Source organism: Camelina sativa, chromosome 14 (genome assembly GCF_030686135.1).
Source record: "Camelina sativa cultivar CO46 ecotype springtype chromosome 14, ASM3068613v1".
NCBI classification, from domain to species: domain Eukaryota; kingdom Viridiplantae; phylum Streptophyta; class Magnoliopsida; order Brassicales; family Brassicaceae; genus Camelina; species Camelina sativa.
This window is the reverse complement of record NC_141893.1, coordinates 27,180,831-27,193,341: the sequence shown is the minus strand read 5'-3', so window position 1 is coordinate 27,193,341 and position 12,511 is coordinate 27,180,831. Positions and strand designations below refer to the sequence as shown.

Sequence of the window (12,511 nt, the reverse complement as noted above, 5' to 3'; positions counted from 1 at the left end):
TGCAATTAGGGATTTCATGCTATGCCGAGCATGCGTCGATCGATGCAATGTGCGTGTCGGTCGATGCAAGTGAACCTTGCGTCAGTAGATGCAAGCTTGTGTCGGTCGATGCAACCCCAATTGGTGTCGGTCGATGCAACCCCAATTGGTGTCGGTCGATGCAATCCCAATTGGTGTCGGTCGATGCATAGGTTGGTGTCGGTCGATGCATAGTCCTGATTTATTGTTGTTTGGTTATTGATTGTTGGTTGATGGTTAGAGATATCTCTATTTCTTGTGTGTATAGCTCAATAGATGGAAGGATTGCCTTACTGTGTGTTTATAAAATGCTCATGCATCTCAATTTGTGTTTGTGGTACAGGTAAATACAAAGTGTGATCGTGGAATCAAGACAATGAAGAGGAGGATGTTCTACTGGCTCGTTTGATTATTATCTGGCTTTTGTTAGGTTGCTAGAGTTGAGTCAATAGAACATTGTTAGGTTACTGGTTCTTTGTTTCATGTTGTTTGAATATTGGATAATTGTTATGATTTAATATTAGTTATTTATTATTGGTTATTTATTGGATATTGATATCGTTTTATGTTATCCGCTATTGTGTGATTGTGGTTAGGTGGCTAGTGTGTATGAGACTACTAATTTATATTATTATTATTATTATTATTATTATTATTATTATATATATATATATATACGGGTTGGGTCGTTTTAGCATCATTTCAAAAATATTAATACAAAAACCATGAATTCTCATCAATTAATTAAGTGATGTATTTTTAGTTTTATTTACATCACTTATAATATGATACAAAAATAACATCCCTTTAAAAATAATACATTTATATTTGATTGTGTCACATCAAAACAGAGATAAAAAGATATTAATTCACATCAGATATTTTATTGATGTATATACTAACTTTATTCACATCATTTACAAGATGATATAAAATTAACAGTAATTAATTAAATATAATATTTATTAATATATTCTAATTTAATTTATTTAAATGAATATGAATAATTTACAAAATATTTAATTCTAACTATATAAAAAAAACAGATTGTCAACGACAAAATCATTTTGTCAATTAGTTTTTGAAAACATCATCAAAAATTCATTCCGTATAAAAAAATCTGCAATTTAAAATCCTACAACTATTTTAAAAGATAAATAATTAATTTATATATCAATAGATTTTCTCCATGTCAAAAAAAAAAAATATTAACCATAAATAAATAAATAATTGTATTTGGATTTATATTTAAGAAAATTGTTTCCACAACTCAATCTAGTCCTTAACCAACCACGATATGTGTAACTAGTTAAATCAAACTAAAAGGGTTTTGCTTTTAGTATAAAAACTTCAGAGTGATCAAAAAGATCATAAAGATACACAATCAAGTCAGATCACTCACTTAGTCTTCTAAAACCTTTAAAGGCAAGTATTTTTTCTTTACTTCTATAATTTCTATTTTATATTGCTCACTTAGTCTTCTAAAACAGATCTTACAAAGATTTTCTATAAAATAAAAATTATGAGAAATATTCAAGATTATAAATTTGAAAATTGTTAATTTTTGTATAATTCTTTTAAATTGAAAGTCATCACCAAAAATAAAAATTAATATCACTTTAATAAATTGATGTGAATGTTAACATCTATTTTTTTAAACGATTTATATTAACATCGATGATAATAATCAATGTAAATATATTGGACATTAATGAAATAAATTGATGCAAATTATTTGATTTGCATTAATAAATGGTAAATCATTTATTAAAGTGATGCAGATTGTTTTTACATAATTTAAATATGATGTAAATATATATAATAAATGATGGGCTACAGCCTACGGTATTCGTTGGTTTGGGTAAAGTTATTTATTTTTTTTTTCTTTTTGAATTTCTGCAGATCGACCCTAAAGTCATAGAGGCTAAAGAAACCCTTATCCTTCCTAGCATGCAACAAGCTACACCTACAACATGTAGAAAATATTAATTCAATTTATTAAAAAACACTGGTGGGTAACCTTCTCTTGCTTCTTCTTGGTAATCCTTTGTTCTCTTTTTCTTTTTTTTTCAATAATTATTTTTTCTTGCAAACAAACAAACAAAATCATTTCATAACTAAGTTTGTATAAGAATTAAAAAGACGAACAATGATCCTTACCAATCCTTGAACGCCTAGACACCGCCTCAAAACTTTCACTGGGTAAGCTCTGTGGACTTGCTTATTGAAAGAGAAGTAAGCACATAGAGTACTTAGCTTTCTGTCATCAAATCTACTCCCAAAAGTTTTAGCGATATAAGAACGAGTATCAATAACACATTTTGCGATAGGTGGAGCTTGGCCAATTGCTTTGAAAGCCCCTTCAATTTTTGTAATGTCACATGTTGTTATACTATGTCCAATCCAAATATGTCATGTGCCATATTGAAGTGACTCGCACTGATAGAACGATGCCCCTTCTCAAGTAATTTCTCAAAGTAACTCCTCATTATCAGTTGGTCTAATAACAAATAGGGTTTTGTCGAGTTCTCTTAAAAAGAAGAAAAAACAATTGGATTTGCAAAAATGTAAACTAATCTACAATTGACAAATTTGATATATGTGCATAATATGTACAATCAATGGCTATTATATTTGTATAACTATTAATGAAATGTAAGTAGTTAAGTCACATATCTTGAGCCGACTTGAAGCACTGCGTTAGAAAAAGATCCACGACCCATCAAGATATTTTAAAAAAGACTAAATTAAGGGGGTGTTATTGGGTGAAGGATTTTAATGGATTTCAATTACTAGTAGATTTTAAAATTTTATGGTTTTCTAACGCATTTAACATAGATTTGTTGTTATTGTTAGTGGATTTGAAAAGTACTACTAATAAATTTGAAAGTCATTACTTATGGACTTTATTATTTTTGAAGTTAAAAATAAAATAAAATAAACTACCCATAATAATGTTGTTAATAAAAAATCAAGGTAAATAAATTGAATTAATACTGTTAATATGTTGTGTTGGTTGCAAGTTTACACTGAACCACCACGTAAATTTACGTTGGTGCATCTTTTTGGTAGTGTAATGTAGACAGAATTCTCGCTGTTATTCATTACTAACAGAATAGTCTCCGGCTCAATATCTCGAGACCAACTAGCGGTATATTAATAACAAACAAGCATTGAACTTTCCAAAAAACAAAATGTTTGCACTGTCCTTAGTGACCTTAATATGCAGGAATGTCTTCCACTTTTGCTGACAAGACATGAACTTGACATTATTATGATGTTTCACATATTTTACCCTGTTTTCCTTTAATATATTCACATCTTTTGCATTCTTTGCTATCCTTTTTGACCATTATTACATAGTTTTAGAATTGTTCTTGCATTAGAGTGTAGTTGCATTGTATTTGCATCTTTTCTTGCATAAACAGGTGATTTTGGAGCCTAAGGAGCATGGAACAATACTGAGGAGAAGTGAATCAATCATGAGGAGAAAGCAAAGGAGTTAAGGCTGGAGAACCAAGGTCCGGAGTCCCACTCGACTGTCCACTCGACCAGACATTCGACCGTGTGCTGAGAGTGACTCGACCGAGTGGAAGGAGCACAAGAAAACACAACTCGACCGGTCACTCGACCGAGCACCGGGTCGAGTTGGCCGAGCCGCCTGGCTGTTTTGTCTTTTAGCATTTTTAGGGCTTCCCCTCCTTTTTCCTATTTAAGGACCTTGTACCCTGCAGTCACAAGGGGGCAGCTTTTTAGATATTCTCAAACCTAGTATTTTACCCTTTTGGGAATTTATGCTTTTTGCACTTTTATTTTCTTAGATCTTGTACCTCTTTTGAAGGAGAAAACACAAGATTCTTCATACTTGTTTGTTTCATAACTTTCAAAGTATCAAGAATTCGAGTTTGATTCCTTCTCCAATATTGTAGATCTCTGTTTTATCTTTCTAATCATGTAAGTTTTGTGTTTTTCTGGGTTTATGACTTTGCTGTTCATCATGTGTGATTGGGAGTAGTTTCCTTAGCTCTTAGGGATGGTTTAGGCTGGATGGATGTTGTGGTTATTTGATTTGGTCAAGCTTGATTGTTGTAGATCTCTTCTAGGCTAGATGTTCTTAATGCTGATCCTATAACTGAGAGGGTAGGGTTTGATCTCAAGCTTCTTAGCATCACACCAATGTCTAAGGTGCATAGATAAGGCTAGATCTAGAGATTATCATTAAGCTTGCTAAGAGATTAGAAGTCTTGTTTGATTCTTGACATATTGCTTAATGCTTGCTTGTATAGATTCTTTACTTTGTGAGAACAAGTCTAGAAATATATTAGCTTGATTGTTTTTGCCATGAGAGTGGATTAACATGTTCTTAGAGATTATTGTCTAGAGATTAGCTTATGTTGATTGAGGTTTGTTGATCAAGTTAGATAACCACAATCTAAGTTCAGCCCATGAATCCATCCCTAAGACCTTCCTTGTCTATTGATTTCTTAGTCTAAATCCTGTTGTTTGATCGTTGTTTGATTTACTTTTGTCTTGCTTTGTTTTGTCTGCATTGCTCTGTTTTACGTTTTTGTCCAGCTCGACCCTGCACTCGATCTACACTCGATCGAGTGCTTGCTCGAGTTCATTCCCAGAACTCTTGTTTATGATTTGTGTCTGTCCTGTCTTGTTTCTTATTTCATTCTAGTTGCATTTCTGTTGCATTCATTTAGTTTCATGTTCATTACTTTCCTTGCATTAGTTCATTACCTGCATTACTATAGTTTGATATCTGTTCTAGTTTCATTACTGCCATAATCATTCTGTTCCATTACATTTAGTATCTTGTCCATTCAGCTTTTACATTCTGCATTTTGCATTATGCAATAGGTTGTTAGTGACAAACACCCTCTATAATTGGCTTAACTTAGACAAGTATTGCACACCCTGATTGCTTGCATTCACTCATTTAGGATTGATACCTCTTATACTACAATTGAATAAGGGGAATTGAAACACCTTGCTTTCACCATTGTTCATCATCATATCATTCATTCACATTCCATTTCACACACACACAAGAAAGATACTAGTTTCAATTTGGCGCCGTTGCCCATTTGAGTGTTTGTTTGTGACAATTAGGATCTATACAAGTCTAAGATTAAGTTCTATTGCTCCTTTGATCACTACTGATTCGAATTCTTCATCTGCTTGGTTGTTTTGAGTCTCATGTACCAACTCGACCTACAACTCGAGCTACCACTCGACCGTTTGCTGTTTGAGTACCAGATCGAGTCCCTACCCGGATTCAAATAGACTTCTCATCTCAGACGACTCGACCTTCAACTCGAGCTTGTGCTCGACCGAGTGTCAGTTCGAGTTAGTAATCATGTTTCAAAGCAGTATGTTCCATTATGTACCCATGCACCAGCAACCAGGTTTCCAGGCTCAATTGTATCCCTCTCCACGGTTTCAGACCTACCAAGGCCAAGAACCTGACTTAAGAGCTATGATGCAACAAATGTTGCTTGGGCAAGCAAATAAGCAGATTGAGGAAGCAAGGCAGTTTGCTGAGCTGACCCAAACGTTGAATTCTTATTCTAATGACCTGAGTAACAAGCTTAAGAGTCTGACCTCTAAGGTCAAGTACATGGAGAGCAACATTGATTCCACTTCTGCTCCTACGCCAAACCAACTTCCTGGACCAGCTATTCAAAACCCAAGGGAGTTTACAACTAAAGCGATTCACTTCTATGAAGAAGTTGTCACTAAGGACAGTGAGGTTCAAGGTGGGGAGGATTCATCACTAATTGAAGCCCACAGTGAAGGTTTTACTCAGAGACTGAAGCAGAGAAACCACTCGACCAGGTGCTCGACCACACACACGATCGAGTACTTGACCGAGTGACCGATCGAGTTGAAGACACAGAAGTTGTTAAGCCTGCTAGATACATTCCTCCTGCTTACAAACCACCTCTACCATTTCCAGGACGTTTCAAGGCACAAAAGCTAAAGGAACTAAGGGAAATTATTGAGAAAATAGAAATGATGGCATTGCAACAAGAGGAAGTGATTGAAAAGAAGGAAGTGATGGCCATACAACAAGAGGTTGTCATTGAGAAGAAAGAGGAAGAGAGAGGACCTCCCTTGGAAAAATATGCTCAACATCCTGTCCTCAAGGACATGCTTCTTGAATTATCCAAGCAGAAGGCTCAAGATCAAGACATGAAGGATTTGAAAGAGATTGGGAAAGCTATTATCCCAACAAAGCTTGAAGATCCAGGGTCATTTAACCTACCTTGTTCCATCAGCTATATGCACTTCAACAAGTGTCTATGTGACTTGGGAGCTTCAGTGAGCTTAATGCCAAATACAGTTGCTGAGAAGTTGGGGTATGAACATTTTAAGCCCTGTAATCTCTATATTGGCCTAGCAGATGGATCAAAGAGGGATGTGCTTGGATTAATTGAATATTTTCCAGTCAAGATAGGGGAGGCTAGGATTCCAACTGATTTTGTGACCATGAACATTGATCAAGAGCCAGAAGATCCTCTCATCTTGGGGAGACCATTCTTAGCCACAGATGGGGCTGTAATTAATGTTAAGATGGGAAACATCAAGCTCCACCATGCTAAAGACTTCACTATGAAGTTTGACATCAAGAATTCAACATATCAACCTACTATTGAAGGTCAACACTTTGTGGTAGAGAGAAAAGCTAGTTCTGAAGTTTTTGAGGATGGAGAGGACCCTAGGATTAAAGGTTCAGCCCAAGCCAAGACTGTCCAAGAGCTCAAGGAATCAATTCAAGTGTTAGCTGGTTTAGTGAAAGATCTTCAAGTTCAGCTCAACAAGAGGTCTTTGAAGAAGGCAAGACCAAGACTCAAGTTTAAGAAGAAACATGGTTCAAGTGTCAAGGAAGTAATGATCAAGAAGGAACACCAAGGTTATCAAGTAGAACCAGGGGGATTTCATCACCTTCTTGGTCTCTAAACCAAGCCTGAAAAGGCATCAAAGTCAAGCTTAGTGACTTTAAACAAGCTCACTAGGGAGGAAGTCCCTAAGGTATCTCTGTACATATTGTTTAAGATTTTGGTATTTTGATATTTGTTTTGGTGTTTTCATGGTCAGGGGAGCAAGGGAGTCTAAATAAAAGAGGAACAGAAGCCTCGCGCACCAACTCGACCCCCCCACTCGACCGAGTACCAATCGATGGCCATAGTCGAGTTGCCCCAATCTCCTTCTCCAAGTCATCAATAATACCCCAACTACACTTTGGAGAGCATGAATGAGGATGTGGATAGCTTCTTCCACAATCCATGAGGTAACATTATCACCTTCCTTGTAAATACCATTGCATGTCATATTGTGTTTTGTTTTAGTCTTGAATCCTCTAACAAATTTCTTTCACACAGAGGACTGTGTGATTTAAGTTTGGGGGAGGGTTTGAGATAGTATTTGATGTTGTGTTTTGTTTTCTTATTTCAAATTTTTAGCATCATTATGTTAGTATTTGCATAGCATCTAAGACATAGAAAAACCCTAAAAATTTGAAAAATTTGCAAAAAATCTTTATAAAAAGAGTGTGCATGTAGTTTGCATTGCAAAATAGCATCTTGTTTAGCATGTTTCATGTAGGACTGTTAATTATTTGCATTAGGGATCTATGATGAGTTTTGCCTTGTTAGCTTGTTTAATTCACTAAACTAGGATCAATGCCCAAATTAATAGTACTTTGATGCTAGTTGAGTAGTTAGAAGCATAAGATTGAACCAAGCCTTGAATTCCTGCATTGCATTTGGTCTAAATTGAAGCATGTTGTGATTTGATGCCATTTCCTATTTATAAGAACCTAATATTGACTTGTAATTATCAGTTTGTGCATTGCTTTAAACTCATGGATACCATATACATATTTGGATCATCTTTCTCCTTTTTACCACTCTTGTTGATCCAAGTAGCTGATTGAATCATTAAAATCAGTTTCCAATACCCTTAACCAACCCTTCTTTCAAGCCATGTTTATTCTTGAGTGTGTAAGGCCTATTTTAGGATTGAGCTTGGTAGAAAGTGTTAGGTTTGAACTGACAAGAATATTGCCTTGTGTAGTTCTAGTTTGCAATTTTCAAACTAGATAGGACTAGGTGGTTAAATTGTTGGGTTTGGGACTTGGCTGTTCTGAAAAAGAAAAGAAGAAAAAAAAAAAAAAAAGAAAGAAAAGGTTAAAGTCTTTAGGAGGGAATGTGTTTAAGTAAAGTTCTAGTGAAAGAATGAGAAGTATAAGATTTGTGAAAAAATGGTTCTAGTCAAAGAAAAGAAAGAAAGAAAAGAGGAGTATAGCAAAATGCTTTTATGTCTTAAGAAATTAGAAGAAAAGGGAACCATAGCAATAAGAAAGAAAGCCTCATTCCACTAGTTGATTCAAATAAGAAACCTCTCCTAAGGCTTGAAAACAAAAGAGAAAAGGGTATTTGAGAAGAGAAGAAGATAAAGGGTAGAACTAGGATCATTTGGGTTTAGAATGATAGGATCAAACACTTGGGTTACTTTTGGATAGACAAGGTTTTGTTCTTGTATGTGTCTAAGTGTTCTTACCTTTAGCATTCTTCTAAAGCTCAATCCATTTTTTATGAGAGAACCTTGATATTGATAAGCCCCACTCTAAACAGAGACCATCATTGTCTCTAAACCTTTATTTCCAAGCCAAATGAGTTTAAAACATTGCATAAGATTGATCCATGTTCTTGATTAAATGAATGTTAAAAGAAATGGTTTATTTGAATGCATGTGGACATCTAAGGCTCAAATCAGTAAAGGTTGTAATAGGTTTGTCTAAAGTCTTTAAGTACAACTCATTCAACTTGCATCATAGTACTAGTAACTTGGACATTGATTCTAGCTGGTTTATTTGCAAGCTTTAGGAGCTGAGATCCCACTTTCAACCCTCACCTACCTTCTTATGTCTTGTTTATTTGCTTGAGGGCAAGCAAAGACTAAGTTTGGGGGTAAGCAAAGACTAAGTTTGGGGGTGTTGATGTTCACATATTTTACCCTGTTTTCGCTTAATATATTCACATCTTTTGCATCCTTTGCTATCCTTTTTGACCATTATTGCATAGTTTTAGAATTGTTCTTGCATTAGAGTGTAGTTGCATTGTATTTGCATCTTTTCTTGCATAAACAGGTGATTTTGGAGCCTAAGGAGCATGGAACAATGCTGAGGAGAAGTGAAGCAATCATGAGGAGAAAGCAAAGGAGTTAAGGCTGGAGAACCAAGGTCCGGAGTCCCACTCGACTGTCCACTCGACCAGATACTCGACCGTGTGCTGAGAGTGACTCGACCGAGTGGAAGGAGCACAAGAAAACACAACTCGACCGGTCACTCGACCGAGCACCGGGTCGAGTTGGCCGAGCCGCCTGGCTATTTTGTCTTTTAGCATTTTTAGGGCTTCCCCTCCTTTTTCCTATTTAAGGACCTTGTACCCTGCAGCCACAAGGGGGCAGCTTTTTAGATATTCTCAAACCTAGTATGTTTCATAACTTTATAAGTATCAAGAATTCGAGTTTGATTCCTTCTCCAATATTGTAGATCTCTGTTTTATCTTTCTAATCATGCAAGTTTCGTGTTTTTCTGGGTTTATGACTTTGCTGTTCATCATGTGTGATTGGGAGTAGTTTCCTTAGCTCTTAGGGATGGTTTAGGCTGGATGGATGTTGTGGTTATTTGATTTGGTCAAGCTTGATTGTTGTAGATCTCTTCTAGTCTAGATGTTCTTAATGCTGATCCTATAATTGAGAGGGTAGGGTTTGATCTCAAGCTTCTTAGCATCACACCAATGTCTAAGGTGCATAGATAAGGCTAGATCTAGAGATTATCATTAGGTTTGCTAAGAGATTGGAAGTCTTATTTGATTCTTGACATATTGCTTAATGCTTGCTTGTATAGATTCTTTACTTTGTGAGAACAAGTCTAGAAATATATTAGCTTGATTGTTTTTGCCATGAGAGTGGATTAACATGTTCTTAGAGATTATTGTCTAGAGATTAGCTCATGTTGATTGAGGTTTGTTGATCAAGTTAGATAACCACAATCTAAGTTCAGGCCATGAATTCATCCCTAAGACCTTCCTTGTCTATTGATTTCTTAGTCTAAATCCTGTTGTTTGATCGTTATTTGATTTACTTTTGTCTTGCTCTGTTTTGTCTGCATTGCTCTGTTTTACGTTTTTGTCCAGCTCGACCCTGCACTCGATCTACACTCGATCGAGTGCTTGCTCGAGTTCATTCCCAGAACTCTTGTTTATACTTTGTGTCTGTCCTGTCTTGTTTCTTATTTCATTCTAGTTGCATTTCTGTTGCATTCATTTAGTTTCCTGTTCATTACTTTCCTTGCATTAGTTCATTACCTGCATTACTATAGTTTGATATCTGTTCTAGTTTCATTATTGCCATAATCATTCTGTTCCTTACATTTAGTATCTTGTCCATTCAGCTTTTACATTCTGCATTTTGCATTATGCAATAGGTTGTTAGTGACAAACACCCTCTATAATTGGCTTAACTTAGACAAGTATTGCACACCCTGATTGCTTGCATTCACTCATTTAGGATTGATACCTCTTATACTACAATTGCATAAGGGGAATTGAAACACCTTGCTTTCACCATTGTTCATCATCATATCATTCATTCACATTCCATTTCACACACACACAAGAAAGAATCTAGTTTCACATTAACAAGGTGAGATGGTCATAAGTGAGTAAGTGACCTTAGGATACAGTCCAAAGTTGATTCGCTTTGTTCCATTAACAAGTCTACATGTCTCGTAATGACCATGTATTTGTCTCGATGAAACAACCCAACCCTTTTTTTAAATATATTATTAAACTACTGATCTCATACTCACTAACAACCTAACATCCAATCAAACCACAACGGATAACATAAACAATACCATTAAATTAATCACCAATAAACAATTAGCCAATAAATTAATAACAGTAATTAAACAACCAACAGAGTCATAAAACATTAAAACAAACAATTTAGCAATATTCTAATGACTCAACTATAGCAATCTAACAGAAGCCAGACAACACATCAACGAGCCACTAGAACATCCTCCTCTTCAACGCCTTGATTCCACGATCACACTTTGCCTTTACCTGCACCACAACACATGAGATGCGTGAGTATCATCATAAATACTCATTGAGGCGATCCTCCCAAATACTCATAAATACTCATTGAGGCGATCCTCCCACAAACGAAAAGACACTCACAATCAACATACAAAAAAGCAAACCAGATAATATGCAACTCCGCGACGTTGCATCGACCGATGCACTCCTTGCATAGACCGATACACCACTGTCTCATCAACCAATTCACTCCTTGCATCGATCGATGCAATCATCCAAATCTTTAGCTGCATCGACCGATGCAACATCTTGCATCGCTATCAAATCCCTAATTGCATCGATCGATGCACTCCTTGCATAGATCGATGCAGTCGCACAACACAACGCCGAACGCAAGCTCCTCTATCTCCTCTCGGCTCCAATAAACCGAAAACAACCTCCAAAGGCCACAATACTCAAAAGAAACATCCACAAACAATAAAACAAGCCAATAACAACCAAATCACAAAAAAAAATCATCAATTCACTTAGATCAGCCATGCTCACGCACTCACCTTTGACAAAGACGAAAAATGGATCTAATCTCACGAAAATAGCCTCCCAACAGGCTCCTAACGCATCCTAGCCTCATATTTGCACTCCACAAGCAAGATCTCACTAGAACAAGCACTCCAATCTCCAAAAATCCTCAAGAACAACTTCTCTGTTTCTTTTCTCTCTAAAAATAACCAAACTCGACCAAACTCGTCAAACTTCTCTTTAAATACCGACCTTAGGGTTTTCCCCAAATCAAAACTCTACAAAACAAGCGTTTAACTTAACTCATCTCGGAAAACCCGTCCTTGCATCGACCGATGCAACACTTGCATCGTTCGATGCACATCCCTAACCGGGATTTTGGTTAATGGATGTTATAACACCTGCATCGATCGATGAACTAAAGTTCTCCAAGAATCGTTCACAACCAACTGTCCTTAGAGCAAACAATTCTGAACATGTATGATTCTTATCTCCTTACCAGGTCTCTCTCCCGTGGCTCACATAAAATATCACAATGTCCTACAAACCACATATCTCCTAACTGGAATACCTCATGCCCACACATGGATCATCAAAATACCACAAAGGCCGCCACTAATGCCAATAAATATCCTAAATAACACCGCCACAAACGTCGACAATGTCTAAATAGACCGCCACCAAGGGCAAACAAATGTCTTGAACAGGACTGCCACAAAGGCCATACAATTGTCTTAAAAAAGACCGCCACCAAGGCCACACATCCCAAAGGATCGTCACGAAGACCACTTGTTTCGAAGGACCGTCACGTAGACCACTCATGCCGAAGGACCATCACGAAGACCATACAATTC

At 36.3% G+C, this 12,511-nt stretch overlaps 1 long non-coding RNA gene across 1 annotated transcript; it reads left to right on the top strand.

Moving 5' to 3' along the window:
- Positions 1-1,913: 1,913 nt before the first annotated feature.
- LOC147928690 (uncharacterized) lies at positions 1,914-2,667 on the top strand. Its single transcript, XR_015579335.1, has 2 exons — positions 1,914-2,253; positions 2,349-2,667. It is a non-coding gene; the product is annotated as an uncharacterized LOC147928690 (long non-coding RNA).
- Positions 2,668-12,511: the final 9,844 nt, after the last annotated feature.